The following is a 6,000-nucleotide window of genomic DNA, read 5'->3' on the forward strand; positions in this document are numbered from 1 at the left end:
CTCTATATTCTTTTCTTTCATTAGCTCCAATAATCTTTTTCTCCATTCATTCTCCATGACCCATATGTCATACCTTCATACATCTCATTTTGATTGTCATCTCCTATTCTGTCAGTCTATTCCCTCTAGGACTCTACTCATGTAACTCACCAGCTCATCACGACCACTGATTCTTTGACCCTATAATTCATCTTTATTCATCATAACCCCATGTCTAAACATGTCATATTAGCCAGCTTGTTTTTCATGATTCTGCCCTATAATTATTTCTCAAATGAATGTCTTTAACTCCTTTTTTCCTTTCTCCCTCAAGCAATCTTTCCTGCCAAAACCTATACTCTGCTGCTCAAATCCACCTATCTGTTGGATGCATTAATCTATTCTGCATTCAAGTGACGAAATACTCCTAGAGAATATTACATAATCATGCTTATTGGAGTTACCCATGAACAACATCTTGCCCAAAACAGTGGCTGTTTAATGTCTTCATCTGTCACTTCCTATGTGAAATTTTTTTCCTAGGTATATTTACTTATTATGGTGTTTTATAACTTTGAGCGTGTTTATGTTTAAAACCATTGTAAGTACACTTTCACTAAGTGTTCCCTCTAGGTAATGTTCCATGTGTCAGTGGCATGACCCTTCACAACTTCTTTTTCAGCTCTTCAGAGTGTACCCAAAATGCAGGATTTCCTTACCACTAGCTGGACCAAAACTTTAATTGCCAGAAATTGCTAGGCATACTTAGTGTATCAGGCATTTGTTTCCTATTGTGTCTTGCCTTGTTTCACCACTTAAAGCCATTAAGAATCTATGGCAAGATCAGGCTTTAAATATCTAGCCATCTAACACTATACTAACGTTCTCTCTCACCCTGGTCTCCCATACAAGATTTTGGACCATGTGCAATTTCCCAACTTCTAATTCTCAGATATTTTGAAATGACATTTAGCTTCCTACTATCAGATACTATTAAATGCACTGACCTCAGTTCTCCCAAAGCTCATGAAAGATACATCCTCATCTGAAATTATTGCTTTGTCCTGGATTTTGAATTTAATAAACCCTAAATCTAAGTCTGCTTTAGGAAAGCTGCTTTATATCTACTGCATCCTTTATTGAATTTTTACGGGGGGTGGGGCAAGAGACTATGGAGAAAGTCTCTGTTCTCTTATTTGTAGAATAATAAGAAAAAATAGAACAAATATCATGAGGTTTTTGTGATGCTTCAATGAGTTAATATACAAAAATGTTTTAGTAGAATCCTAGCACATAGTAAAAATTCAATAAGTGTTGCTTTATAATTATGATTATTATCTAGACCCATATCTCAATCCCGGGTTTCACATTGCTAAATACATGCCAGTCCAAGGGAAGAATACTCATTTTTTTTTCTTTATTTGTTAATTGTCCTTGCTCATTTGTCATCTTTTCTTTCCTTCTCTCCAGGCAATCTCTACCAGTCTTTTATTTGTTTCTCTTCCCAGTAGGTATTTATTGACCTCTCCCTATCCTTATTGTTAACTCGAATACTTTACTTCAGTTGCATTATATTCCAATTTCATTAAGATTATCTGGGAAATTCGTAAGACAATAATTGTTTAATAACCATCCTAATGGTACAATTGTTTAGAAGTAAAGATTCCAACAAACATTAAAATTAATTTTAACATTTGTTAGTCATAGGAGATCCATAGTCAGTGAATCTATTTCCCTTTTCACAATTTACCAGAAGCCTTTTGTGCAATGTCTATCCAGTTTTTTTGTTCTCTACTAGCTTCCACTTGAGCACTGCTCCTGCTGCACCACACTTGGGTAGAGTTATCAGTTCCTGCTAAACCAGCATTGCCCTTGCTTCTTTCAGGTGCCCTCATAGTCATCTGCCAGGGCCTCATCAACCATGATGATATGTTCTTCAACATCCATAAGATCTGGGAGATCCCAGAGCCTATGCTGGAGGTGGAGGGGGAGATGGTCAGTAGAACAGTGGGTAACACTGATGACTAGATCATTGGTGAAAGTGCCACCCGTGAAGACCCCGAGGGCAAAGGTAGCAAAAGCACAGTTGTCACTGTTGTTGATATTGTCATGAACCATCCCTGGCGGGAAACCAGCTTCACAAAAGAAGCCTACAAGCATCTAAAAGATTACACGAACTTAACCAGAGGCAGACTTGAAGAACAGAGACCAACAAGAGCAAAACCTTTTATGACAGAGGCTAAAGAACAAACCAAGTACATTCTTGCTAATTCCCAAAACTACCAATTCTTTATTGCTAGTAAAATGAATCCAGATGACATGGCTGCTCTGCTGGACTACTGTGAGGCTAGTGGACCCAGTCTATGATTTTCTTAAGGACGGTTTAGAAATGGAAAAATGTTAACCAATTTGGCTATTACTTTGGATTTATCACCTGTTGTCAAATGACTGTTGCTTTTCATCCATACAACACCAGGACTTAGACAAATGGGATTGAAGCCATCTTGAGCTCTTCGTTAATTTGGGGCTTGATTTACTTAGAGCAGAGGCATTGTTTTAAGGGGAAAGAATGCATCATATAGGTTGTCTAAAAATAAAAAGCACTCAAACTAAGACAAAAAGGGTCTATCAGTACTTCTACATTATTAACAAGGATTGCAAATTTCAAGCCCTCTAGTGGTCAATACCATGTTGCTCAGTCTAAGACTTCCTCAAAGATAAAAAATACTACACCTTCCAAAAATATTTCCACCATAAGATGACAGACCATTATCTTTGTCCGCCAAACAGTTTTACCATGTTCAAGTTCAAGCTGAATAATTCATTATATCAAAAAAAGAGTTGTGGATACCAGGGTTAATTCTTAAGATCATGTACCTAACTTTACTCTTAATAAAAAAAAAAAAAAAATTGAGAAACCAAAATAAAATTGTCAATAATTCCTGCCTTGGGTTTGGGTCATATCTTTTATACTATATTTATTTTTTTATTAATATTTAATATATTTAATTTTTTATTATGGCATATAATATAGGCTTTGGAGCAAATACGACTACTTATTACTTATATGCATGGTTTAGAGGAGTTAATAAATATTTCTAGGTATCAGGTTCTACTAGCTTAAAAAATCTAGATCAAAATATGAATCTTATAGGAATTATGAAAAGGAAACAAGATTAAAATGTATACCTTAATTAGCATACCGTATGGAACAGAAAAGTGGTCATGAAATCAACAAAATAATCGTGGTGGTGCTACTTTTGAGTGATAAAGGAAACCTAACATATTTCTTGAATTTCTTACAAAAATGGTACTCTTGCTGAGATTATCTAATTAAGTCCAAACTCAGGTGCATTTTATGTCTACCTAAATAATAATTATTCCAACTTTTTAAGTTGTATATAGCTTGATAAGGTGGTTACCCTGTTGCAAAACTGTATGGGTTTTGTTTCTAACTTTAACACAGATACTGTGTGCCATTTTTTTTTTTTAAGTAAGGCTAAATCTCAAGGACTAAGGCAACATTAGGTATGTTTTTTTTAATAGCTAATTATAAATAATGGCAGTGATTACATAGAGTTAATTTAGGACTATTACAAGTATTTAAAATAGAAATGAAAAATAAAAAGAGATGTGACAATATTAATGTAGAATATCTTACTTCTTTCAACTCTAAAAAAGTAAACTAACTTTCTGATGAAATTATGTACTATTTAGCTGGTTATGTTTTATTTATAAAATATCCTTGTTCCATTGTGTGATTAAGTATGTGTATATTACTATGAAAATAATACAACATAGTCTTCATTCATTTTCTTCTACAAAAGAAAACATAAACCTTTTACTCATATAGACCAGGTGATTAGGTATCATATTTCACTGTAAAATCATAAACTCAAGCTTTAATGTCCTTTATATATAAGGATATACATCTGTTTTTATTTCCTTGATTTCATACCTCTGCCAAACTTAAATTTAGAAATGTTTAAAAGTAGTTCTGCAGGGTTCAACTTATAATAAAAAGGAAGTAAGTTTGCCAAATAAAATAAAAGATGCCCAATTCAATTTGTTTCAAACAGTACAGCATTGGTGGTATAGTGGTAAGCATAGTTGCCTTCTAATTTGTTTCAGATAAGCAATGAATACTTAGTGTATGTCTCATGTAATAATTTTTTAAGTATATCTAAGTCCCAAATATTACATAGGTTAAACGTATATTAAATAATTACTCATTATTTATCTGAAATTCAAATTTAACTGGGTACCTTGTATTCTTATTTGCTAAATCTGGTAATCATAAAAGGAAGATAAAACTTATTTTGGAAGAAAATGCAAAATAAATATTTCAACAATAATCCCTTATATTTTAATTGGAAAAAAATGTGGATCTCCAGTCCACTAGAAATGAAGGTTAGTACATAAACAATCTTATGAATATGGAGAGAGAAAAAGAACTAGTTCTCCTTCCAGATCTAGAGAGTTTCTGCTGCTCTTGGCACCATTTTCATTCCAATATAAATTTATTGAGTAATTGGCTCTTAGGAGATCTCTAAGAGTTAAAGATTAGTGGACAGTCTGAAATATAAAAATTCTAGGAATTGTGAATAAATGCCTTACGTACCAATGCCTAACCAATTCACAGTATTTAAAAAGCATATCCTACTTTCTGAGTCATAGCTAATTAAACCAGGAGTGGGAAACACTGTCAATCAAAATCTCTTCTCCAGGGATTTAGAGCTTGAACAATATTAAATTTCTTTGTGTGGCTAGACCCGATACATGCAAAACCATGGTCATTTGATGGGATCTCTACTTGCCTATATGCTGCTTTTTAGAAACCAGGAAAAGTCACCCTTTCTAAGACAACTTAACCCTGAGGATTCACAGCTTGGCTAGCAGAACCAGATTGTATTTTAACTCTCTTGGCTGGACACCCTTGTGTAGTGAACAACCTGTACAATCTTATGGAATTGCCTTGCCATTTTATGCCCTGCAAAATAAAAAGTAGAGCACAGAAAGAAGTGTAAATGGCAGATGATATAAGGCTACTGCTGGCACTATGATGTTTTTCTGTTTCTAAATTCTAAACCTCCTTGAGACAAAGGTCTCTTTCTATCATTGCATTTTGTAAAAATTCTCTTGAATCTTTATAAGAAATTCTTCCGTTTTCCTCCATTTCGCTTAAGGTAGATCATGTTCATTCCTGACACTTGAAAACAAAATACTGTAATTAGTTACATAAATATTGGCTTTAAAGTAATGTTTTAAGAATCACTGGCATATTCTGATAAGATTCTGGCAATAATCTAAGTTGAATTGACATTTGAATATGCCAATGTGCATTCATTTCGCTTCTGGTTTGATCTTGGTTTCAGAGGCTGACAAATCCTTCCGTGAACAAAAAGGTTTGCCTTAACTGCAACCAGAATGAATTTAATTTTCATTCACTTCCTATGAATAATGAGCTCCTCAGGCTGGACCGTAAGCTGTGTTGTTGGATATAGATGACTTTTCTTTTTTGGGAACAATTTGTAAACATAGAATTAGAGAGGCAGTAAAAAGACGGAATCAGGTTTTATACAAAAACAGCTTAATGACATGAAAGAAATAAACACTGGAATAAACAGGAACAAGAATGGAACCACTTAATGTGTTACTAAGACCTCTCTGGGCAGTGGCTTACATCTTTCCAAAGCTTTTTGTTTTGTTCTATTTTGTTCTGTTTTTATGATTGGGGGGGGGGAACTCTGCTTTTTTCATAAACTGTGGGATCTCAAGTCTTCACAGAGCCATTTTCATAGACATTTACCTTCCTCCAGGTGAAGATATAGGAAGCTGTTTTTTCATTGTCTTTTCTACCATTTTAAATGAGAGGCAAACTCACTTTAACACAGTTCACTATAGACATCTTGTGTAGAATCATCTGTTGAAGCTTCCATTTCACATAGTATCATCCAGAGGAGGCCCCTACCATTGTTTTCCTTCTTGACAATCATAGTTTGGGTATAAATACATACTTGG

General features: G+C 34.1%; 1 pseudogene; it reads left to right on the forward strand.

Moving 5' to 3' along the window:
- The first annotated feature begins 1,878 nt into the window (after positions 1-1,878).
- Positions 1,879-2,383, forward strand: LOC123937472 (annotated as a pseudogene).
- Positions 2,384-6,000: the final 3,617 nt, after the last annotated feature.

This window comes from Meles meles, chromosome 2, assembly GCF_922984935.1.
Source record: "Meles meles chromosome 2, mMelMel3.1 paternal haplotype, whole genome shotgun sequence".
NCBI lineage: Eukaryota > Metazoa > Chordata > Mammalia > Carnivora > Mustelidae > Meles > Meles meles.